Genomic DNA, 26,926 nt, shown 5'->3' with positions numbered 1-26,926 from the left:
GTCTCTTATAGTTTGTTTCCCTCTCTCTTTTTTTCTGCCCTTCCATATGTTCATCTATTTTGTTTGTTAAATTTCACATGTGAGTGAAATTACATGGTATTTGTCTTTCTCTGACTGACTTAGCATAGTGCACTCTGTCTCCATCCACGTTTTGCAGATGGCAAGATACTTCATTGTTTTTGATGGCTGAGTTATATTCCATTGCATGTTTATGCCATATCTTCTTTATCCACTCATCAGTTGGTGGACATTTGGGCTCTCACCATAGGTTGGCTATTGTTGATAATGCTGCTGTAAACATCGGGGTACATGTACCCCTTCAAATCTGTATTTTTGTATCCTTTGGGTAAATACTTAGTAGCGCAATTGCTGGGTCATAGGGTAGTTCTATTTTTTACTGTTTGAGAAACCTCTATACTGTTTTCCACGGTGGTTGCACCAGTTTACATTCCCACCAACAGTGTAAGAGGGTTCCCCTTTCTCTGTGTCCTTGCCTACACTTGTTGTTTCTTGTGTTGTTAATTTTAGCTATTCTGACAGGTGTGAGGTGGTATCTCCTCATGGTTTTGATTTGTATTTCCCTGATGATGAATGATGTTGAGCATCTTTTCATGTGTCAGTTAATCATCTGGATGTCTTGTTTAGAAAAGTGTCTATTCATGTCTTCTGCCCATTTCTTTTTTTTTTTTTTTTTTAATTTTCTTTAATGTTTATTTTATTTTATTTAAAAAAAAAATTTTTTTTTAACGTTTATTTATTTTTGAGACAGAGAGAGACAGAGCATGAACAGGGGAGGGGCAGAGAGAGAGGGAGACACAGAATCAGAAGCAGGCTCCAGGCTGTGAGCCATCAGCCCAGAGCCCGACATGGGGCTCGAACTCACGGACCGTGAGATCGTGACCTGAGCTGAAGCCGGATGCTTAACCGACTGAGCCACCCAGGCGCCCCGTTTAATGTTTATTTTTGATATATATAGAGAGACAGAGTATGAGTGGGGAGGAGCAGAGAGAGAGGGAGACAGAAATGGAAGTTCCAGGCTCTGAGCTATCAGCACAGAGCCCCCTGTGGGGCTTGAACCCACAAATCGTGAGATCATGACCTGAGCTGAAGTTCAATGCTTAACCAGCTGAGCCACCCAGGTGCCCCTCTGCCCATTTCTTAATTGGATTATTTGTGTTTGGAGTGTTGAGTTTGCTAGGTTCTTTCTAGAATTTGGATACTAACCCTTTATCAGATCTGTGATTTGTCTTTTCCCATTTTGTAGTCTGCCTTTTAGTTTTGTTAATTTTGTTGTTGTGCTTTTTATCTTGATGAAGCCCCAGTAGTTCATTCTTGCTTTGTTTCCCTTGCCTCTGGCAGTGTGTCTAGTGAGAAGTTGCCGAGGTCCAAGATGTTGCTGCCTGTGTTCTCCTCTAAGATGTTGATGGTTTCCTGTCTCACATCTAAGTCTTTCATCCATTTTGTGTTTATTTTTGTATATGGTGTAAGAAAGTAGTCCTTTTTCGTTCTTCTCCATGTTGCCATCCAGTTTGCCCAACAGTATTTGTTGAAGAGACTGTCTTTTTTCCATTGGATATTCTTTCCTGTATTTTCAAAGATTAGTTGACCATAGTTGTGGGTCCATTTCTGGGTTTTCTTTTGTGTTCCATTAATCTATGTGTCTGTTTTTGTGCCAGTACCATACTGTCTTGATGACCACAACTTTATAATATAGCTTAAAATCTGGAATTGTGATGCCTCCAGTTTTGCTTTTTCTTTTTCAGTATTTCTTTGGCTATTTGGGGTCTTTTGTGATACCATACAGATTTTAGGATTTTTTTTCTAGCTCTCTGAAAATGCTGATGGTATTTTGATGGATATTGAATTAAATGTGTAGATTGCTTTGGGTAGTATAGGCATTTCAACAGTGTTTGTTCTTCCCATCTATGAGCATGGAATGATTTTTCATTTCTTTGTGTCCTTTTTGGTTTTTTTCACAAGTGTTCTATAGTTTTCAGAGTATAGATCTTTTACCTCTCTGGTTAATTTTATTCCTAGGTATCTCATTGTTTTTTGTGCGGTTGCAAATGGGATCAATTCTTTCATTTCTTTTTCTGCTGCTTCGTTTTTGGTGTATAGAAATGCAACAGATTTCTGCACATTGATTTTATATCCTGTGACTTTGCTGAATTTATGTATTAGTTCTCGCAGTTTTTTGGAGTCTTTCCAGTTTTCTACAGAGTATCATGTCATCTGCAAGTAGTGAAAGTTTGTCTTCTTTGCTGATTTGGATGACTTTTATTTTGTTGTTGTTGTTATCATCTGATTGCTGAGGCTGAGACTTCCAGTACTATGTTAAATGGTAATGGTGAGAGTAGACATCCTTGTCTTATTCCTGACTGTAGGGGAAAGGTTCTCAGTTTTTCCCCATTGAGGATGATATTAGCTGTGGGTCTTAAGTATGTGGACTTAATGATGTTGACTTATGTTTCATCTATCCCAATTTGTTGAGGGTTTTTGTCAAGAGTAGATGTTATATTTTGTTAGTTCTCTTTCTGCATCTGTTGAGAGGATCATACGGTTCTTATCCTTCTGTTCATTAATGTGGTGTATCATGTTGATTGATTGCAAATATTGAAGGAGCCTACAGCCCAAGGATAAATCCCATTTGATAGTGGTGAATAATTCTTTTAATGTGCTGTTGAATTCGATTTGCCAGTATCTTGAGAATTTTTGCATTCATGTTCACCATGGATATTGGCCTCTATTTCCTCCTCTTAGTGAGGTGGGGTCTTTGTCTGGTTTTGGAATCAAGGTAATGCTGGCCTCCTAGAATGAGTTTGGATGTTTTCCTTTCATTTCTACTTTTTGGAACAGTTTGAGAAGAATAGGTATTAACTCTGCTTTAATTATCTGCTAAAATTCCCCTGGGAATCTGACCCTAGACTTTTGTTGGTTCGGAGATCTTTTTTTTTTTTGTTTATTTCTTTTTGAGAGAGAGGCAGAACACAAGTGGGGGAGGGAGAGAGAGAGAGGGAGACAGAATCCAAAGCAGGCTCCAGGCTCTGAGCTGTCAGCACAGAGCCTGACATGGGGCTCGAACCCACAAACTGTGAGATCGTGACCTGAGCTGAAGTCGGAAGCTCAACCAACTGAGCCACCCAGGCACCCCCTCATTCGAAGATCTTTGATGATTGTCTCACTTTCTTTGCTGGTTATGGGTCTGTTCACATTTTCTGTTTCTTCCTGTTTAAGTTTTGGTTGTTTGTGTGTTTCTAGGAATTTAAGCTAGTTTGAGTATTAGTTAACCTTAATTAAGTTAATTAACCTAGTTAATTCCATTAATCTAGGTGTAAGTTTAGGTTACCTACTTGAGACCTTTCTTGCTTCCTGAAGTAGGCCTGTATTGCAATATGCTTCCCTCTTATGCCTTTGCTGCATCTCAAAAGTTTTGTACTATTGTGTTTTCATTTTCATTTGCATCCATGTACTTTTTAATTTCTTCTTTAATTTCATTCTTTAGTAGGATGTTCTTCAGCCTCCAATTATTTGTGGTCTTTCCATATTTTTTCTTGCGGTTTCTTGAGACTTCAAGTTTCATAGTCTTGTGGTCTGAAAACATGCTTCAGTCTTTTTCTACTTTTTGAGGGCTGATTTGTGACCCAGATCTCATCTGGAGAATGTTCCACATGCACTCAACAACAATGTGTACTCTGCTACATTAGGATGCAATGTTCTGTATGTATCTGTTAAGTTCATCCAGTCCAGTGTGTCATTCAAAGCCATTGTTTCCTTGTTGATTTTCTGCTTAGATTATCTGTCCATTGCTTTTGGTGGGATGTTAAAGTAAAATCCCCTACTGTTACTCTGTTATTATCAGTGAGTTTCTTTATGCTTGTTATTAATTTATTTATATATTTGGATGCTTCCAAGTTGGTGGCATAACATTTAAACTTGTTAGATCTTTTTGATGGATGGACCCCTTAATTATGATCTAATGCCCTTCTCCGTCTCTTGTTACGGTCTTTGTTTTAAAGTTTAGTTTGTCTCATAAAGGTATGGCTACTCTAGCTTTCTTTTGGCATCCATTAGCATGATAGATGTTTCTCCACCCTCTCACTTTCGATCTGCAGGTATTTTAGGTTTAAAATGAGTCTCTTATAAGTACCATATAGATAGGTCTTTTTTTTTTTTTTTTTTTTTAAATCCATTATGCTCTTCTGTTTTTTTATTGGAGCATTTAGTTCATTTACATTCAGGGTGATTATTGAAAGATATGAGCTTAGTGCCATTGTGTTACCTGTAGAGTTGGTGTTTCTCATGATGTTCTCTGTTCTTTTCTAGTTTTTGTTTCTTTTGGTCTTTTTTTTTTTTTTTCTCCCCCCCCCCCCCCCAAAGGGTCCACTTTAATATTTCTTGCAGGGCTGGCTTAGTGGCCACAGACTCGTTTAGTTTTAGTTTTTGTTTGTCTGGTAAACTTCTGAATAACAGCCTTGCTGGATAGAATATTCTTGGCTGCATATTTTGCCCATTCAGCACATTGAATGTATCCTGCCACTCCCTTCTGGCTTGCCAGGTGTCTGTGGATAGATCTTTGTGAACCTGATCTGTCTTCACTTGTAGGTTAAGGATTTCTTTCTCTTGCAGCTTTCAGGATTCTTTCCTTCTCTGTGCATTTTGTAAATTTGACTGTGATACGCTTTGGCACTGGCTGGCTTTTGTTGAATTCAGTGGGAGCTCCCTTTGCTTCTTGGATTTTGATGTCTGTGTCCTTCCCTAGGTTAGGGAAGTTTTCAGCTATAATTTGCTGAGATAAACCTTCTGCCCCTTTTTCTCTCTCTTCATCTTCTGGGACTCCGATGATATGAATGTTATTCTGTTGTAGTAAGTCACTGAGTTCCCTAAGTCTTCCTTTGTGATGAATTACTTTTGCTTCCCTATTCTTTTCAGCTTCATTATTTTTTATAATTTTGTCTTCTCTGTCACTAATTTGTTCCTGTGTTTTGTTCATCTTTGTTATTATGGCATCTGTTTGGGTTTGCATCTTAGTATATAGCATTTTTAATGTTGGCTTGAATAGATTTTAGCTCTTTTATCTCTGAAATAATGGATTATCTAGTGTCTTCTATGCTTTTCTCAAACCCAGCTAGAATCCTTAACATGGTTGTTTTCAATTCTAGTTCAGACATCTTGTATCGATTAAATATCTGTATTGATTAAATCCCTGGCCATCATTTCTTCCTGTGCCTTGTTTTGAGGTTGAATTCCTCCATCTTGTCATTTTGGAGGGAAAAAATAATAATAATTAAAAAATTAAAAAGAAAAATCAAGTAAAGGCTAGATTACCTAGGTGTGTTTTGGTCTGCTTGTTGAGAGAAGATTGATAGAAAAAAGGAAAAGTAGAAAAAGTTAAAAAATAAATAAAATAAAAAAATTTGCTTTCTGTATCCAAGAAAAACATCAGAAGCAAACAAAACTAGAAGCAAAGACAAACAAATAAACCCAAAGGATGCTAGATCCAGTTTCTCCTAGAGCTGGAGCATTGCAGCAGTCTGTGGTCGATAGGTTAAGCTCCTGGAAGGGATTTGTGCTGGCCTTCTGGGGGAGGAGCCTGTTGCCCTGCTTCTCAGGCTGACTTGCCCTAGTGGAGATGTGGTTGGAGGGCACAAGGGGGCGGGACTTGGTGTAAAGGTTTCGCTCCGCTTGGTGGAGCTGTTTACCTCACTGGGGTTGATCAGTGTTGGTGAGCTAATGGTGAAAATGGATGCACCGTGCTCTTTAGTTTTAGTCTCCAAAACGGGAAGTTTGTACCCTTGCACTCGATCAGTCACCCCTCCTGTATCCCTGGCTTCCCGTCAGCTCCCCACCTTCACCCTGTATGTATCCGAGTTGTCCACCTGCCAGGTGGTGCCTCCCTCCAGAGTTTGATCTCAGGCAGGGCTGTGTTTCACAACTTCAGAGAGCTCTGTGGGTGGGACATCTGCTGATCCTGTAGGGTAGGGTCTCTGGAGCTGTGGCAAGTATGGGCTTGTCTCACGAAATGTTTGTGCAACTGCCCGGTGACAGTGGCTCAGGGTTTACGGTAAATCATAACACACAGCTGGTATAAGGTGTGCTGCCCCCAGTCAGTGTCTTTGTTCCTCTGGCGCTGTGTAGCGCTATATGGCACCTGCTGTGTCTTCTGCCCGCAGAGAGTTCCTGTTGCCTCTGCCAAACGCACTCTAAGCAGGGGAATGGCTTTTCCCGGTGGGACCCAGGGTTCTGCCCAGTCATGAGTCTCCACCCTGCTTCCTCCCCGGGAGCACCTTTAGGCGCTGACCTCCAAAAACTTCAGACTGCATTCTACTGTTTTTTATAAAAAACTGGCAGTGCTGAAACCCTCTCCTTTTTCCCTGTCAGTGGTTTTGGAGAGCAGTTTTCCTGTGCAGTCCCCTGCATGTGTTTTCACGCTTTCTCTCTAGCTGCTTTCAGGGGGAACTGCTTTTCTTGTGTGAACCCAGCATGCTGCTTAGTCTCCCCCTCTCTTTCTCCTCTTTGCAGAATGGTCTCCTACCCCTCTGCAGCACTGTGGCTTTTCTCCCCTCCAGTTCACCTCTTTGCACTGCATACCTCTCACATAATCTCCCTCAAATTATGCTGATTGTTCTGTTTATCCTCAGATCGATTTCCTAGGTTTCAAAATCGTTTCACGTTGATCTGGTTGTGTTTGAGGGACAGGACAAGCTCAGGATCCCTTCAACTCCACCATCTTAACTCCTGGTTGTCTCGTCTTTAATTCAGAACAGTTTTCTAGCCTCTTCTATGTATTTTATGACCCTGACATTTTTGGAGAGTCTGCATCCATTTTATAGAGTCCACATGAGCTGTTTTGCAGAAGGTCCCTCAATTTGAATTTGTATGATGTTTCCTTGTGTTTGGAAGCAGGTTATGCATTTTTTTGGCATGAATGCTACATATGTGACGTTATCTTCCCAGTGTATCTGTTTGTTTTAAAGTAAAACCAGCATTTGGGATAAGAGTCAAGATAGTGGTATTACCTTGGGGAAAAGAGGAGATTATTACCGAGAAAACAAGTATGAGGGGGCTACTGGAAAACTTGGGAGCGTTCTGATTTCTTGCTTTGGCTGGTAGATACATGGGGGTATTCTCTTTATGAAATTTCATCAAGCTATATGCCTACAGTTTGTTGTACTTTCCTGGATATAGGTCATACTTTAAATTAAAAAGGTTCTTTTGAAAAATGAAGTGGTAGGCTAGATCTTTATATGTGCTTTCAGTCTACAGGTTTTAATTTGTGGATTTAGGAATTTATAGGGTATTATGGGTAACTCTTTAACTCCAGAGCTATTAGGAGTCTTAGTCCCTCGAGTCATCCATGTTTTATGACAGCTATGAAAGAAAGTTAATAATGTATATCCCTCAGATAACACATTTCCTTTTTAAATATCCTTGTTCCAAGAAGTATTATGTTTTACCTCCTAAAACTCATAAAATCTCTAAAATGAGAAAATAATATTTTGACTTCCATGCAAATTAAAAAGAAAAATGTATGTTTTCTACAAGGGGCATAGTAATCATTGTGCCATTCAGACACCTTTAACCTCCTCGCTACCCCAAAGAATTTTCCCGTTTCTGCACTAAAATTGTTCCGCATTTTGGTGGCCTTGGAATGCGGTCCCGTTCTCTCCTATTTCTTCCAGCTGAGAGGAACCTCAGAGCTCTTGAAATTGGACTTTGTTTAAAATAGTGAACACAAGAGTGATGAAATGGACATTGGCATGAATGGTCCCTCCGTGTACTATTGTAACTTCATAAATTGAAATAAATACATAACCACAGAAATAGAAAAATATTCAGAACTTGAGGGATTATTTAATCAAAGACATGATTTTATCTTCCCATGAGTAGATTTTTTCATTTGGTTTATCTTGTTGCTATAGAATCTGGTTATTCAAATATAGTACTTTCCATGCACATCTTATGTGAATTAAGTGTTCTCTCCCTTACTTTCACCATCTACAGATAAATATCATTTGGCAGGTGCTTACTCAGCATCTGTCATGTACCTGGTCCAGTGGTAAGAGTTAAAGGACAGAGTAGGCTCCTTTTGTAGCTTCATTTTATCTTACTTGAGGGAACAAATCTCTTGCAATTCCAAGTCAAATGTTAAGCTCTGAGAATGTTGGAGAAATAGTGTATTCGTGATCCCAAAGTTCCTTTATCAAGAATCATACTGTTTTGTCTGTCTTCGGACTGTAATCACTGCTAGAACTAAGATCAATTGTTTTATTTTACCCATCTTGGTTTTCAGCTGTGTACATCAATTTTCCTCCTTACTACAGACACATTTGATTTTTATTTCATAAAATCATCTCATTTCCTTTGATTAGAAATGATATACACTCTCAAGCTTACCCATTTATTTACATTAGTGCAGCTTTCTTTGGAAACAAGAAAGTATATTTCATAGGGCATCAGCTTCACTGAATTGGTTTTAATATGATTCTTATCTAAATTCTAAACATGACTGCTGTTGATTGCTGTCTCCTGGCATCCATCCAACCCTGAGATTTTTGCCCTTCTCAGTATAGCTGACACATGGTATTTTTGTGTTGTTCCTTTGAAGATAACAAAGTGAAAGAAAGAAAGAAAAATATTGAGTTCTATTTAAATAAAAGAGAAAACTAAGAGTGAATGATAGTACAGTCTGCATTGTGAGTTCATCAGTAGTGTTAGAGCATAGATTTTGAGCTTAAGGTTAGATTTTTATCTTGAACTGTCCTTTTGTTAGAATTCTTGCCAGAGAGCATGAGGTTTGGAAATAGAAGACCCAGGATCAGTTCTTGCCAGTAAGCTGTGGACTCCACAGCAGCCATCTTTCCCTGAGCCTGTTTCCTCTTCTGTAGAATAACAACAGTGTCGTTGTCTGCATTTTCAGCCTTCCAGGTTTCTTGTGAGGATAAGAAATGTGTCAAGAATGTCAGCCATTGTTGTCAGTATTATTAGTGTTTCCTTTTTAGCAGACTTGTTCTGAATTACCTAAGGTCTACACCAGTAGTTTGATCAAGACTGGAGTGTGTTGAGTCCAGATCACTGAAAGATGTCTCAAAATACACATACCTAGCTCTTCCTCACCCTCTTCCCATCGGAAACTCTGGGGAAAGGGCTTACTTGCATGTGTTCATGTGGTATAGATGTGTGTAATGAAGGCGATATATGTGTATAATGAAGGTACGGCCACCACTGCTTTAAGAGACAGTGGTCTAAAGTCAGATACACATTTTTGTACTTGCATAAAACCCTGAGCTGCTAAGCCTTTTCCAGTTTTGGTTTGGCTTATGCCACTCTGGCAGAATGTCTGCTAGAAACACATGCATAAATGTAAGCTTAGTCCCTTGAGTCCATCTGTAACCCAGCTCCACGAGCTCTAGTTCTCCCTCAGTGTGCAGGTTGGCATCAGAGAAGAATCTCCTGTTGTTCTTGCCTTGAAACCTAATGAACAGCCTCAGTTCTGTGGTGTAAGGAAAGGAGAGTATGAAGCTATGTTGCTCAGAACCTTGTAAAAGAAAGGACTGCCAGGAGTTGGCTTCTCCGTGACGTGTACATAGGAGTCCTGTGTCTGTTCGGCTCACTGGAGGAGAGCGAGGGTCTTGCAGGCGACCATACTGGGAGGAAGTGGCCCTGGTTTGTTAGGTGGAATCAGTGCTGACCTAGAGGGCCCGGTGGGCCGTGAGCCTGAGTTCTGCGCTGCCAGTAGATCACAGTGTGGCCTTGAGCAAATTTCTCAACTTCCTTCAAGTGTTATGTACTGGGTGTTCTGCTTGGCCCCTTTCAGCTCTATAATTCTGATGTTCTTTTAAATTCAGGAGTTGATAGATTATTCTCTATTATTTTTAGGTCCTTTCTGACCTTCCCACATAATGCTTGCAGGTGTGTTGTCTATTCTGTGTATTATCTTCAGCACTGATAGAAATACAGCAAGAGATTGCAACCATTCCAGTATAAGAGGTTTGACTGGTGTTCCTGGGGCCTCTGGGGAAGAGAATGATTTGAGAGGGACTGTCAGTTTTTACTGGCATAAAGTGGAATGACAAGGGCTAGAGCTGGAGAAAGTTGGTGGCTCAGAGAAGATCTTGAATGCCTAGTTAAAGATTTGGCCTGATTCTGGAGACTTTTGGGGGTGTGGTAAATTAAAGGTTTTGTGGAGGGGTGTAGCTTCAGTGGTATCATGTCCCTAGAAATTCATTGGCTTATTTCACACCTATTTCTTGAGTGCCTACTATGTGTGTTCCAACATAATTCCAAGATAGAATTAAGCTGCCCTTGAGGAGCTATAAATGTAATGGAAAACATTTGTAAGTAGTATGGTGTAATGAATGCTGTGACAGACAAGTAGTTTTGTGAGGTATGTTCATATACAATGCTCAAAGCCAAAGGGGAAGAAATGAAGCATTTTATATTGTGCTTTCCATGGATTAAAAAAAAAATATTTTAGTGTATGAACTTCAGCCCTTGAAGTTATAGGTAATGATATTATCATCCCCATTTAACAGATGAAGAAATTTCAGCACGGGAACGTTGCATACCTCCTTGTCTATGGTGATTCTGGATTCCAGTGCAGTGTGACTCCAGAGAGTGGATGAGAGAGAGAGAGAGAGAGAGAGAGAGAGAGAGCGCGAGCACGCTGCAGGTGACAGATCCTTGGAACAGCAGCCTTTGTAGGGCATGCAGATGAAAAGCAGTCAGGGCAATTGAGAACATAGTATCGGAAAGATCAGAGGAGAGGAAGGAAAATTGGTCTGTGGGTCTAGAAAGTATAAAGAGAGAAATGAAAGAAGGGCCTGGTTAAAAGTGTTAAATGCTACAGACAGAGAGAGAGATAAAATAAGAAGAGAATTGAAAACAGACATGGCTTGATGATTAGAATATCATTATGATCCGTCTTATCAGGATTAATTGTATTTGCCATTGAGTGGTTAGATTGCAGGCCTAGGACAGCTTAGGAAATCAGGAGACCATTTCAGGAGTTGAGGTGTTAAGTAATAACGATGGCCCGCGTATCACAGTGAGTATAAGAATAATAAGGAAAGGACATTTTATTCATGATGGTCAAGAACAGAATTGTCACGTCTTGATGGCTGAAGTGGGGGCATGGGGAGACTGCAAGAGAAGGGTCACATTAGTCACGTTGCCCTGAGGTTTCCTAAATTTGGCACCTCTCACAACTGACGGCTTTAAGGAGTGTAAAGGTCAGGAAGGGGCCACTTTTAATAGCCAGTGGTAAACTGTTGTGTACCACACGCTGGGCTATTTATTTAGGCAGTTTATTTAGTACTCTAAATAGGTACTTTGAGAGATGAGGGACCTACAGTTTACAGAAATTAAATATATTTGCCCTAGGACTAACATTCAGTAAGTGACTGAGTCTCAAATCCTGCATTTTAACTTCTGTTCTAGGAGGCAGATCTAGTAAAAGAGATAAAATACTGGACATGATTATAGTGGCAGACCCACTCTTGATTGATACAAGGTGCAAACGTTTAGAAGTTGGAGAGGTTATTTCTGACTTGCAGGATTCGAAAAAGAGAGCATCCCAGGAAGAGGGCCATTTGGAGCAATAAATCAGGATAAATGTTCCTAAAAGTCTGTTAATTGTAATGTACCATGGAAATACTATACTGACACTAAGTGGGGTTGAATGTGCTAAGCTGGCATGAAACAGAAGCAGGGGAACGTTAAGTCACAAGTTGTTACCGACAGAATTGTCTTGGGGTGGGATAGAGGTTCTCCAAGTGGGGAGCCGTACATGTTGAGGCTGGAAATAGAGGGCCTTGAATATTCCAGCAAGTAGAATGGGCTTTAGTAGTGGGTGGCAGAGAGCCATGGAGAGTTGAGAGCAGACATGTGTTTGTGAATACAGCTCATGTTTTAGTATTTTTGCATTATGTAGATTGAATAGTTTGAGCAGAAAGTTGGAACTTTGAAGAATGAGCCGAAACTTCATTTGATTCTTCACTTCGGGTGGGTTTCGTATACATTTAAACAGATAATTTTAAAAATTGAAACCTAATGTTACCTCTGATACAGTTTCCCACTTGTTTGAAATTTGACCACCATTGTCAAGAACGAGGCGTGATCAAAAAGCCTGTGGTCAGTGTAGAAGGCCCAGCCCCCGGGCGCTCAGCCTGTGCGTTCTGCCTCCAGAGAAGGCCTGTGCCCTCTACACACAGATTGGCATTGTAGCCACACTTCTAACAAACCTGGTTTTGTGAGTTATGAAGCTACTGAAGTTAGACAGCAAAGTAGTTTCTTAAAGGACACTGCCCTGTTTCATCAGTGAAATGAGATACCTCACAGCAAGGAACTTGAATAGAAAAACTACTGATAAGACAGACCTCATGATTGAAAGACTGTGGTGTAGGGATAGAGGGCCCTCAGGAATCTCAGTAGACCCAGAGGGCACCACTCTGTTCCTGAACTGATGGTTGTAATTTTTGCCTTCAGACATCAAGGAAATACTAAGTTGTATTCTTTCTTCAGGCAGCCTCCATATATGGTTTGACTTAAAGGCCTCTTTCATATGAACAGTAGTTTCTGCACACAAGGCGATAGGCAGCTCCTAACTTGATAGATGTTACAGCTTGGTATCCACTGGGTTCATTTTTCTTTTGCCTCCAGCTTAAGTCTGTTGATACTTTACCTTGTCATATGGGCTTGCAGTCAGAAAAGAAGAAAAGGCAGAGAAAGTCTTGTGGTGCTTCATCTCATTTAATACCTAATACCAAAGGATTTTGATCTGCGATCATAGCAGCACTGGGAGATGGCTATTTGTGTCACCTCTAGTTTTCAGATAAGGAAAGGAGTCCCAGAGAGTTTAGGTAGAAGGGCAGTCTGGGCGCAAGGAACGTGATGAGAATGGCCAGATGACGGAAGATGATGAAGTACGGTTGTAGGAGAGCGAGTGGGTCGCTGTGGACTTTGCCACACTTGGCTGCCGGGACCCTCAAGTAAGAAACTCATTTTACGTTCCTACCCAGTATCATGTACTCACAACATTGAAAGGGAAATTTCACAAAACAATACTTAAACTTAACCATGTGTCATATACTTAGAATTTTCTCTTCTATTTCCTTTTTGAAAAATGATAGTCACAGTCTACCCAGTGACTTCCTGATTGACTCGTGAGTTAAGCTGTACAGTCTGATGGACACTAGTCTGATGTGACTTGGAAGCAGATTATTTTATGAGGACATGAAACCAGAGAGATGGATTGTGGTGATTCTGTTGTGCCTGTTCTCGAGTGCCAGGCCAAGGAACTTGTCTTGATGTAACAGGCAACAAAAAGTACTTGAGGGGGATAACAAGCTTATGTCTTCGTGCCGGGAATAGGACGGGGAGACCCAACAAAGTTCTTTAATAGGTTATATATAATTAACTTTCACATACATTATTTAACTTGTTCTCAGTAGTAACTGTCAGAGGTAGATAAAAACAAGTATTCATTACCTTCTTGCAGATGAAGAAACTGAGGCTTAAAAGGTAAAACCCTTGTCTCAAGTTTAAAGCTGCAATTGGGAATTAAGCTCAATTTTTCTGACTGTTGGATTGGTGAGAAGGGAAAGCTTAGCTAACTGGCCTTTTCAAAAGTCTGGGTGAGAGGTAATGATAGTGATGGAATGGAAGGGAGGGGTCATTGTAGAATTCAAGGAAAACCCAAATAATTGCTTGAAGAATTTACTTTTATGTTGAAAGCCACATGCATGCATCCTGAACTCTAATTGTTTCTTTTTTTTTTTTTTTTTTTTTTTTTTGGTCAGGATAGTTTTTCAGTTACGTTGTAAAATTCCAGCCCATTTACCGTGCAAGGCCAGGGAATAAAATTGCCATTATGCTCTGTCATGGCCTGTGATAGTTTTCATCACTCACTTTGTCTTTGGAAGGAACTGAGTTGAGAAAGCATTTTTCACTGTTTAATGTTCAAATCTGAAAATACTGATATTTAAACTTCAGAAACAGATCATTTGAAATAAGACCTGTCAGCAGGTCTTCTGTCGAGTGTGAATTGTTTCGGAGGTGTCTGAGTTCTTCCTTTTTGTTACAGTGCATTCTGTATCTTCATTGAAAAACTTGCAGTAACATCTGAGTTTTAAAAATATCTTATCCTTCTGAAAGTCATTAAAAGAATAATAAGTTTGTCTCTACATTTCACTATGAACAGACTGCACATCATCCGTGTTAGTCTGAAATGCAAAATGAAGAAACGAATCCTTACATTTGTAGCAAGTAAACTTCAAAATCTCAGTTTTTTATTTTCTGATCTTTAATTCTGCCAAAAGAATTTTTGTTTCTTTTACCAAGAAAAGTTTGATATATTTGATACATATCCTGCTTTTTCTAAAAAAAAAAAAAAAATGATAATACTTTCTGCGAAATGTGTTATTTTTTTTAAAGGTCATTATTGAAAGTTTGACAGATTTTTAGCTTCATTATAGAGGATTATGGTAAAATGTGGGTATTAATTAAGAGAAAGTTAGAATAGAAAAACTTCTCGATCATCATTTGCCTGTTTTCTCTTGCCGCGGGAGAAACATGGGAGCCATTTTTAGCCTCTTCATACTCACAATGCTCATGATACACAGTTAAGCATTGAGTTCTCACGATTCTATGTTAAAAATCTCTTTGAAGCTAATTGTCCCTGACCCTGGAGAGCAGTGCTCTTGTAACCAACTGCCTGTTGGATGTCTCCACTGGAACTTTTAGTAGGAATCTCAAGTCTAACATAGCCGAATACAAACCCCAAATTTTTATCTCCTCAATTTTTTTTCCATGGTCTTCCTCATCCAAGGAGATGACTGCTCCATCTTTCTAGTTGCCCAGATGAGACCTCACAGATGACCTTGGCTTCTCATTCTTATACTCTATTACAATCAATTAGTAAGTTACGTTGCCTTTGCCTTCGAGTGACCCAGAAAAATTGGTGAATCCAAGTTAAGACTAGTTAATAGTAAAATGCCAGTGTTTGTTTCTTAGTTGTGACAAATACACCATAAGATGTTAATAATTGGGGAAACCTGAGTGAGAGATATATACCAACACTGTACATCATAACAAAGTTTCTGTAATTCTAAAATTACTTAAAAGTACTTTTTTAATAAATCCAGAATCCAGCCATTTTTTAACACTCCCATTGCTATCATTTCAATTCAAGGCACCATCATCTCTACTGTGGATTATTAATTTTAATAATCTTCTAACTAGTCCGCTTGTCTTCTTTTTCTTATCTTTCTTGCCTGTCCCTGCCCCCTACCCCAGGTTATTCTTAATAGAGTAGTTGGAAGGAGCCTTTTCACATTTGTGAAGTACCCTCTGCTCAGAACCCAACCCTCAAAGTGCTTCTTTGTCTTATTCATAAAACTACAAAGCCCACCATACATGACCCACCTTCCAGCTGCTTCTTTGGCCTATACCTCACTGTTCTGCCGTTAACTCACTTAACATCAGGCCCCTCCTGATTGTTCCTCAGGACGCTAAGCTGATCCTTGGCACCCCTGACAGCTTTGTGATTTGCTTCCCTTATCCCTTCACTGCCTCCTGCCCTGTACACTCTTCTTTGATTTGTTTTTCTCCACAGTGCTTACCTCTCCCAGACAGTATATAAAATTGTGCCAGTTTGCTGTTGCATATCTTACCCCCACTCGAATGTGAGGTGTATCACCAGTGCTTAAATTAGTGTCCGGCAAACACCAGGCAGTCCATATTTAATAAGTGAGTGAGTGAAGTAGTTCCTCGTTTTCGCTGTGACACTTCCAAAACAATGATATGACAGAATTATAGTATGCTCTTTATTGGGAGGCAAATAACCTTGGGGATATTTCAGGTTCATTTCAGAGGAAGAACAGTAAAACAAAAGGAAAACAAGGAAGGGGGACTAGACAGCAGTGTTACTGGGCATAGACAGGAATTACTAAATACAGGCAATCTCTGACTGTATGTATACTTTATGTCTTCAGGTTCGCTTGTAAGCTGGAACATTTTCCCCTGGAAAACACATTACACACTGTGGTTCATTTCCATTGTTACTTAGAGTGACCATTTAAAGCAGCATACGAAGAGAGAGTGAAAATGGGTGCAGTGAATAATTATGCCTGGACAGCTGGTTCTGGGCAAACCTGAGACTGTCCTTGGCAAACCCAGGCCATATGGTCATCCTTGTTGTAACTCACAGATGCCTTAGCCTGACCTCCTGGAGGTTTGGGACTCTGGAAACATAAGCTTCTGCTGGTGGAAAATACGAGTTGTAATGTAATGAATGCTACATTTGGCTTCCTCTCTCCTCTCCTTTCCAGCAAAATTGTCACCCTAGCACTGTGGGAGGGAGGCTCTTTTCCCTCCACTCTTCTAGTATTTAGAATAAATTTTAGCTTTCCCTCCCCTGTACCAATCACGTGCCCACGTCCCAACTCCATCCTCCTCACCAGTCCCAAGAATTAAAGGAAAAAAAAAGTTGAGCTTTGATGGTAGATGAATGTGTCACCCTTATTATGTGTAAAGAAGTTTCAGTTAAGTACTAAGGAATTTAAAAAGTTTACAAATGATTACGCTAATAGTAGTGATTTACTAAAATAACACACTTGGCAGCATTCTGAATTTGTCCTAAGCTAACTATTTTGCATTATCTCGATTTTTCCTTTTGTACAGCGTGTTCTTAAAAACTCATCTTGTCAAATGTTCCTGTGAATATCAAACACTGGTATAATGTTAACATCAGCAAGATAAATCACAAATATGTAAGAGATTGATGACTAACTTAATTTTACATAATTGATTTTCCATTAAGTGGTTATTTGCCCTGCATATGCTTTAAGACCATTGTGTTCTATCCTAATGTGTGTAAAGCAAGCAGTTTCTTCACTGTGTACGGCTCTTTCAGAGACAAGCAGACTGGTGTAAGCGTAAGTTATTTAGGAAAACATTCCTCATTTCCTTAAAATGAGCACTTACATAAGTGAACGTAGGGGGTAGAGGGATGGGGGTGTAGTCTATAAAAAGTATTTGAGTCGCACAGAACCAGGGTACTTTGAGATAATATTCTCCCCAGGTTTAGACAGCTTTGGTTTGCAAAACAAGCTTATTTTGACAGCAAAAATATGAGTACATTTTGGTTCCGTGTGCTAGCTCCTTAACTGACTTCTATTATTTCTGGCATGATTACTATTCTGCTCGTTTTAGAAGAACTTCCAAGTATATTGTGGGTACTCAGTGGTGTCTGGTAGTGTGTGTGTGTGTGTTTGAATTTGTGGAAATACTTGTCATTATTACCCTTCAGCAGTGTTTTCTGGTGCAGATACAAGCTTGTTGTTTATCTCAAAAATATGGATACGCATTTTTCCTATCAGCTCCCTCATTCACCTATTTCATTTTCTCTCATTCCTATTCTCTCTGTCTGTCTCTCCCTCTGTCTGTCTCTCCCTCTGTCTGTCTCTCCCTCTGTCTGTCTTTCTCTCTGTCTCTCTCTCCTTCTCCTTCCCATTCAGTTGCTCATGCTCCTATCCCTTCTGCTCCCATACTATAAAGGTTTCTGAAAACTAGGAGTCACCCTCATTAAATATGGGCTCTGCTGTCATTTAAAAGCTGGAACCACTTGGAAGGAGACCTGGAGTGAGTTCTGTGAGTAGAGGCTCTAAAGTAACATCACGGACATAAGTCACAGTTAAGTCATACTGATTGTTTATGTAATTCTTTGTGACTATCTCCTGAGTCAGTGGAAGGTTACCCTGAGATCTTGCATTATCACTTTGGTTAGCATAATTATTATGGTATTTAAGTTTGGACTGAGTGGCCATATTTTTCTGTTGGGAAATGCATAGACACAGTGTGTTGCTTTTCTAAGTATGTGGACAGGGTATCTTCATTATATGAAGGTCAACTGTGAGGAGAACTTGACACTGTGTCCCTGAACAGCTTGTTTATCAGGGATGAGTGTGGTGTGTTAGTCTCCATGGGAAAAAGCTTGTAGTCTCCTTTCCTTCCTTCCTTTTCACCATGAGCTTTCCATCTCCAGACATGGTGTGCGTGATAGTTCAGGAAGATCTTTTATCCTTTTGACTGATTGTGCATCTTATTTATATAGGAGCTGACCATCATGGGACTGCTTTTTCTCCTAGTCTTTTGTTCCCTCTGTCTTATAACATTGTCCTGTGTGTTCCAAGAAAGAACGTTTTATTTACCTGAGAACACCTTCTGTTGTGGACAAATTCTTCTGTGGTCTGGATCTGCTTCTCTTTTTCCCTTAGAAAGAATATTGAATTTCTTTCATAAAACCTCTTTCCAAAGAGGTTAAATGATTGATTTGCCAGAAGGAGAACTCAGACTTAATATGCTCTGACATCTACACTATCTATGCTTTCTGTTTGACCTAGAACATCCCTTAAATATTTTGTCCATGATACAAACCTGCCTTGTAAGAAAATTAAGATGTCATTATAGTTTTATCAAAACAGATTATACAACAATGTAAGAAGTTACATTATTAATCTTTATCCTTCTAGATACTGGTTTAAGTTGGATAAAACAGTACCTGAACTGTGTTTCATTCGGATAACTCCAAAGGGTCTGTTTCTATTAGATGTTTGAACTACTCCCAGCAGCTCTTAAAGGAAGACACATTCTATTTCATTCATGAGATCGCTGAGGATCAGAAGAGATATTGCTTTAGGTGATAATATTGTGTTTTCACGGCAGCAGAAAAAAATCCCCACGTTTTATAACCATAGAAGTGCAGCAAAATTGGGGACTAGCTCCAGACGACATGGCTTATGAAAAAGAAACCAAAAAAATATTCTCTATGATGAAGAGCAGAAGTCTCCCTGTGGAAGAACGTCATGACAGTCACAGCTGTTGAGAAATGGAATGAGCTGTCTCATTCTGGTAAGGTGTCGTACCCTCCACTTTCAGATCCTGTTCTCTGGGAAGCAAGGGATTCCTGCCCTCCTTGGTATTTTGGAACTGAAAGCTGCTAGGGCCTGTCAGGGTACTCAGAAGCTCCTAATTGTGTTGATTGCGTGGTGAGAGAAATCAGAGGACACCAACAACGTGCTGTCTGTCAGCAGAGGGCTGGCTGTGAGAGTGAAGTACCGCCAGAATAGGCGCTCACATATCTGAAGGTGCTTGAAGATAGTCCCATCTGCTTAGCAGTTCAGCCCTGACATCCTTACAAATCCAGTCTTAGTCGATAACTTAGCATTTCATTTCAGCTAGCCTCTTTTTAAAAAAAAAAAAACAAACCATCAGTGTCAAAGCAACGGGGCCTAAATTCATAAAGCATCGCTCAGTTCCTTTATCAGCAGCAGTAGAGCAGAGTGACAGAGGACTGGCTCTGGAACCAGACTGTCTGGGTTTGAGTTCTTGGGCAAGATACCGAAACCCTTATGGTGCATTTCCCATTTCTAAAATGAAGGTGATAGATAACATTGCACAGCACTGTTCAGGGGATATAGTGAGGTAGGCATGTAAGTTGCCACAGCTAAAGTTAATCATTCAATAAAAGGTTGTTGAGCCAGAAGCAGGTATTAGGGCAAATGGTTTTCCTTATTTCAAGAAATAACTCTAAAGAAGAGACAAAGTTTCTGTGAAGCCTTCATTACTGTGCACAGCATTTTAATTCTTTGTTAAAGGAAAAGATACTGGCTGATTTTGGTCAGTCTGTGCTGGTTGTCTACTGGCACACACATATTTTCTAAAGTTTCAATTCATGTATTTTAAAAATTAGACTTCCTGAGTCTTAGGCCTTTGTCTGCACTGAGACCATAATGGTTTCCTTCTGTGCCACGTTGGTGGATAGAACGATGAGGGGATTTTGAGGTTATGACATAACAGGAATGGTTACGGAGGAACTGTGGTTGTTTAACTTAGCGGAGAAAACATTTAGGGAGGGAAAATAACATTGACTTTTGAGTCAGGCAGACTTGGATTAAAACCTTCTTACTATTTCTTGAACTCTCAGAGTCTAGTTTTTTCATCTGGTAGATGGGGCTTTTGATACCTAAATCTTGGAGTTACTGAGAGAAATAAGAAGTACCCATTAATGCTTGGCGTGCAAGAACTTCTGCACAAACTGGTTCCCTTTCCTACAACATTTCTCTTCAGAAGAGAGCAAATGCATCCTTTTTTGTTTGTTGTGGAAAGTCACATTAAAGACCATCGTATGAATGTTAATCATAGTTTCTTAAAGCTTTCAGGTAAAATAATACTGTCACAACTACCAGTTATATCCAAATAAAAGGCAGAGACCCTTTTGTTGGAAAGAGAATTCTTAGTTCAGTAATGGTTAGTCCAGTTGGATAAGATAACTGTAAGCACAGAGAACAAAGGGCCAATATTTGTCATGTTGTCTTCATAAACCATCAAAATATTCTGTAACAGTAAAAATTTGGATAAATTTCTATGATTGCTTTTTCCCGTAAAACTTGAGAATGTCTAGCTCCCGTAGGGAAAAGGCTCAGTGAAGGAAACCCTGGCTGCCTTGTGACTGTTTTATGTACACATTTAGCTTCTCACATCAAAGCATGGTGCGAACTTGAATAGAAATAATTTATGTGGTTGTTTTATTTTCATGGTTCTTTGAAACTCATTAGCACCATTTGTCTTTTTTTTTTTTTTTTTTTTTTTAATCTAGATGTTCTGGGAGGAAAGTCGAGTGAGTTAAGTGTGTTTATAGTTCTTTAAATGTATGTAATGCCTTTGGGTATAGACAGCACAGGTGGAATCTCATTTTTAGTGACCTGATGAGATTTCAGAAGGCTTACTTTATATCCAAATCTCAACCACAGTTTGAACTATTGTTACATCACCATTGCTATGAAGAACTTAATTGACTTTGTAAAAAACCATTTGTATAAAAGCAAATGGGTATTTGTTGTGTTGACAACCAGCAACTAAGAGGGGTTGGTTATGCATGGCTGATGTGGAGGAGTGGGGACGTGCCTTCTGAAGGTAAACTTAGACTGTGCACATCTGATATTTAAAAGGTGTACATTCGATAATCTAAACTGGTGGATCTAGGTGCCCATAAACATTGTCATGGGAATCCTGTAGAAGATACTTGTGTAGCTCTTTGGCTTAGAGGGTTTTGTCTTGATACCTGGAAAGTAGAAAAACACAGTTTGCATTTGATGTGCCGTTTGCTGTAGCTTTCCCAATTTGGCAGAGTTCATTTGACCATTTGAAGTAAAACAATCTAGCCCAAGGAAAATAAATTTCACGTCCAGAAAGCTTATTAAGGCACAGCCAGATGATGCTAGCTAATGTTTCTTTTTCTTTATCTTGCTTCTATTTGTATCTTGGTGATTTCTTTTTCACTTCTTGTCTCCTTCTCTTTATTTCAGCAGAAGGAAGATATTTAAAGGGAGGCTTTTTAAAAGCTTACTTACTATTTGAAAGTAATATCCAAAACAGAATACCAGATTTTACTGTCTTTGAATCTCCATGTTATTCACAATTAAACATATTAGGTTCATATGCATGACAACTTTTTTTTTTGATACAGCTTTGCAAATATGGGGAAAAAAAGGTGGACTCAACAGAAATTTTTGTTTGTTCATTTTTTTGTTTCTCCCTGGAAGAAAAAGCAGCTAAATTGAGATGCCCTGAAACATCATCTTATAAAGAACCAGTTGTCTCAGTGAACTTTAGATTGCCTGTCAAAAGTTTTTTTATAAATTACTTTGTGGATATAGATGTGTAACACACCATTGCTACAGAAGGTTTTTGTATTTTTTTTTTTTTTTTAACCTCTTTCTCTTGGCCAACTTTTGTTTTTTTCACTGAATATGATTGCTACACTGCTTCTCTTTTTTTGCTTTCTTCTGCTCATCTGACATTCCAGTTTTCTTCTGGGAATGAAATTATGATGGCCTGCACATCATTCTCCCTTTTCCCTACAATAATCCCTCAGGTGTTAGGACACAGCTTCCTTTAATGTTTCACTTCGTTTCTGAGAAGGTCTTTATATTCGACCTAATGTTAAAATGGGATTCTCTTTCTTGGGGATTTCTTGGGTTCGTTCCAGGATGAACTGGTTTGTATTTGTACAAATACTTGCCTTTCTTTGTCAGTTGCCACAGCCATGGTTTAGTGCAAAGAACTTGGGCATTGCTGACAAACAGGCTTATTTTTATTATCCCAATTCAGAAACTTAATAGGTCTGTGAACTTGTATAAATTACTTCTCCAAACCTCAGTTTAGTGACCTACAAAGTGATGCTATCCTCTGAATAGAACTGAAATATTTCTGCTTTTATTACAGCCTTCATAGAGTTGTATTGTTGGCAGTGGGGATAGAAATGCTGGAATTAGAGATAGAAAAATTGTTTTCTCTTAGAATTTTCTAAGTCATCTAAACACTGAGTTCACTTAATTGGCTGCATTCTTCCAAAGATAAGCAGATAGTTTCCTATTTACATGAATAACAGCTTATAGTCAAACTTAGATTCCTCTTCAGACTGCTGAGAAGGAACCATATTCATAAGTAACATAATCTTCCTGAAATGGTAACTTCTGCTTTGCTCTTCCTGATGGAAGATCATGGAATAAGAATTGCAGTAAGCTTCAGAAACAGGGATACATGGTTACATAACATTTGGCTTGGCCCTTTTGATGCAGAGGCATGCTGAAGTACAAGAAAAACCAACAAAAATCCTTTATTTTCACGTCTCTTGTTATTGCATTATGGTAATAAAATAGGTAACCCTGCTCCTAACCTGGCCACTCTGGCCAGCACTGGATAAGTGGCAGGAATAAATTATGAATCATCACTATCTCTGCACATAACACTTGTTAATTTAAAAAAAAAAAAAGTTGCCTTCTAACAGGGTCACTCTGACATGGCTTCATCAAATTAGCCTGGTCAGAATGTCCTTTATTTCAAGGTGACCATCATATCATAATGGTTTTTTGCTGCTTACACTTATCAAGACCAGGTTTTTATGGAAGCAATTGCATACTTTTCCAACTTTAAGACATGTTGTTAAAAATTTGTTGGAGGGAACAGTTGAAATAATTGAAAGAATTTTACTAATTTGTGGATCTTTTAAGACTGGCTTTGAAAAAATGCTTGACTTGACAAAAATACTTTCTTGGCATTTGTGTTAGTCAGCTCAGCTGCCCTAACAAAATACTGCAGACTGGATAGCTCAAACAACAGAAATTTATTTTCTCATGGTTCTGGAAGCTCCAAGTGCAAGGTCACAGTGCTGTCAGGATTGGTTTCTGGTGAGGCCTCTTCTAGGCTTGTAGATGGCTGTGTTATCGCTACGTCAGCCCATAACCTTCATCTCTGCGTGCAGGGATCGAGATTTCTGGTCCTGTCTTCCTCTTCATATGAGGACACTAACCGTATTAGATTAGAGTCCTACCCTTACAACCACATTTAACCTTAATTATCTCATTAAAGGCCTTATCTTCAAATGCAGTCATATTGGGCATTAGGGCTTCAAGATAGGAAGGGGGAGTCACAGTTTAGTTTTATCCATAACGACATTGCATTATTGATGTATGAACATTGCATTGAATGTATGAACGTTAATTGGACTTCATCTTTAATTTTTAAGAGGCTCATTCTCTAGTGTGGAAGCCCAATGTATAAGCAGATAATCAGATTATAATTCAGTAAGTATAATAGCAGATATATTCAAATGACAGTATCACTTCAGCTGGATAAAGAAACTACTGTAGCCTTTGTTATGAACAAGGAAGATACAGGCATTCTGGGAAAAGGAAGTAACATCACCCTCCAGAGCTGAGCTGTACTTAATAGGGAACACTGTAGAGTTTTAAACAGGAAAGTGACATAATCTGATATGTATTTTAGAAAGATAGCCCTGGTCATCTGGCCCAGACTCCAGGCAGATGTGTAACTCTTGATTCTTTAGGCACTTAATCCAAGCTATTCCCACGTGGTACATCTAACTATATTTCTGGGAAGAGTTTTATTCTACCATGCTTGGAGTCTTTTCTGATATTGACCTTGAATTTTCCTTATGCAACTTAAAGCATTTTTACATTGTTTTCTTTGACATGGAGAAAAAAAAATGTTTTTTATCACTCTCACTACATAGATAGACCCTTACATACTTTTTTGTTTGTTTTCTCTGAGCTAAGCCATACATTTCAGTATTTAAAACTTCCCCTTAATTTTTGAAGTGCTCTTTAAACTCTCACTTTCTCTGCATTGTGAGCAGAAAATTTTACAGCCTCAAAAAAGGGTTCAGTATTTTTATCCTGTAGGAAGCTCTGTGAATAGTCAAACTGGTAGCTAACTGGGAGTTCTCATCTCCTACAAGATGGAAAAGGCTGTTAGGTTTCAAAATATGCTTTCCATGGGAAGATTGGCTTTGTGGAAAATTTTTTCATTATCAGTTTGGTGATGTGGAAACCTTAGATGTAAATTAAAGATGAGTTCACACCATGTGGTTATAATGGCAGCCCTCATATTTGTGGTAAAACAGTCTGGGAAAATATACCTTATAAAACAAGGTTAAAGGAATTAAGAGTGTCTTGCCTACAGGAGAAAAGACTTTGAGAAAATGTAAAAACCACCAAAAGTATATATGAAAGTGTATTTTTCAGATGTTCATGATTGACTCCACTTTCATTTGGTACAGGACAGGGTGCCTGGGTGGCTCAGTCAGTTGAGCGTCCAACTCTTGATTTTGGCTCAGGTCGTGATCCCAGGGTTGTTGGATTGAGCCCTGCATCAAGGCCCCATACTGGGCTCCGTGCTCAGCGTGGAGCCTGGTGAAGATTCTGTTGGTCTGTCTCTGCCCCTGCCCCATTCATTCTCTCTCACTCTCCCTTTACCTCTCTCTTTTTCTCAAAAGAAAAGTACAGGACAAAACCATGTTGTCAGAAGGAATTAGACCACAAGAGCTGTGGAGTCTCTGGAAATGTCAAAGGAGGAGGATCAGGCACCATCTTTTCTGGAGAAGGGTTGACTGCATGCCTTCTTAAGTGCCCTTTAAATTCTAAGTTTTAATATGCTGTGGCTGTTGCAGAGTCAGAGCTTGTATTTTGGATAAGATCTGTGCTTGATGGAAAGGAGAACAGGTGGTTATGCTGGTCAGAGACCAAAACTATTAATAGTTAGCTCTTTGCTGCAACTTTTTGTTTCTGCCTGTTAGGATCATTTTTCAGTGATTGATTAGTTTGAATATCATCTCTCTTACTGTTAATTACAAACAGTTTAGAATCACCAACAATTATTTTTAACACCTGCCAGCTAGAAATAAGGATTCCTTGCCTTACTTTCAGGTATAGGGAACATTCAGTAATTTTAGGCTTAAGGGATTGATTGAGACCACCCCATGCTTCTTTCCTTAAATATATTTGGTATTTCCTTTGCAGCCTTCTTTCCCATTGCTGTTCACTCCAGCTTGAGATTTCTGTTGCATCAAACCACACTGCTATGAAAGCTTTCTAAATGGCTCCAAACTCTTGGAGTTATTTTCCAGGGGATGTAATTCACAGATCACGTAGTGGGAACGATGCCTCTGGAATTGTGCATCTCATGGCAGCCCTGAGGCCCCCTTCGGTGGTCTTGCATAGTTCTGTATAGTTAATCCTACCAAAACGCCCTTCTCACTGGGTTAGTCTGTTGTTTAAGAATCTTCATATTTTTCCTTTACTTATTAGCTAAAATCAGAGCTCCTGTTTGGAAATCTTGACACCTCCCTCAGAGATTATTTTCACTTTATTTTGTGGTTTCCCCCCATATGAGAGCTACTCATTTTCCTGAACGTTTCAGACTCTGAACTTCATTTCTGAAGACGTACCATGCTTCACAAATACCCCTTCCCATTTTAAATACGGTGAGGGAAAGTGAAAAGAAACTACACTGTGTGCTCTCTGTGGGCCAGAGGCTCCCCACGCATCATCCCATTTAATCCTCTTTCCAAATGTATGACATCCTAGTTACCATATCGATTTCACAGATGAAGAAATAGCTTCAGAGAGATTAAATCATTTAGCTGAAGTTATACACCTCTTAAGAGTTGGGATTTGAAGTCGTGGACTGTGGGGGAGAAAGAAAACTGAAAGCATCCCACCCTCTCCCAGCTAGATGAAATAATCAGTCCAAATTACTCAAGAGTTCTCTGAAGTCATTTTCTTGTTTTTCTTTATTATCTTCCATGAAGTAAAGTGTGCTCACAGTCTGCCCCCACCTGTTGTATAAAACCTGGGAGCAGGCAGAAACAGTCCCATTTTTGTGTGTGCTAATTTTAATAGATGATCTTCAGTCATTATGATGTCATGGTGTTCCGTTCATGTTGTAATTCCACATCTCACCCACAAGTGGAGGCAGCTGTTAGAAAGAGCAAGTACCTAGTCCATGGGCATGGGGGTGAAATGAGGAGTTCCGCAATCCGTTCCACGGAAGACTTGTGTGTGACTCCGTGTTGTGAAGAAGACATTCTAAAACCTCATTATAATAGCACGTTGACATCCATAATGTAAGCAGTGAATCCTCAATTGTGTAGGTAAAAGGTAATCTGAAACCTGCTCTCAGGCCGTTATGTAGTTAGAGTGTAAGATTTGTTGCTTTTCCTTGATGGATGGGAGGTCAGATTTTTAAGTTTCTTGTGTCTCTGTCAACTTTGGTTTCTATTTCTCTTAGTGTTTTAGGAAATTACAGAAAATATGTATTAGTATTGTACATAAGTATTCCAATAAAGGATTTGGAACAGTAGGCTGGAATTAAGACACCGTGTTTCTTGATTGTTCTGGACCAGTGACATGACCTTGAACAAATCATTTAAATCTCTGGGTCTTCAGCATTTTCTGTTTTGTTTTGTTTTGTTTTGTTTTGTTTTGTTGTATTGAGAGGGAGTATGTGCAAGCAGGGGAGGGACAGAGGGAAAGGGAGAGAGAATCTTAAGCGGGCTCATGCTGAGGGC

The 26,926-nt window shown here is 39.3% G+C and overlaps 1 protein-coding gene across 2 annotated transcripts in view; it reads left to right on the top strand.

Annotated features, from left to right (window-relative positions):
• Positions 1-26,926, top strand: part of DDX10 (DEAD-box helicase 10) — a 274,061-nt gene that overhangs the window by 180,152 nt on the left and 66,983 nt on the right. The window lies entirely within an intron of this gene.

Source organism: Panthera onca, chromosome D1 (genome assembly GCF_046562875.1).
Source record: "Panthera onca isolate mPanOnc1 chromosome D1, mPanOnc1 haplotype 2, whole genome shotgun sequence".
In the NCBI taxonomy this organism is placed as follows: domain Eukaryota; kingdom Metazoa; phylum Chordata; class Mammalia; order Carnivora; family Felidae; genus Panthera; species Panthera onca.
This window is presented reverse-complemented; position numbering and strand designations above follow the sequence as displayed.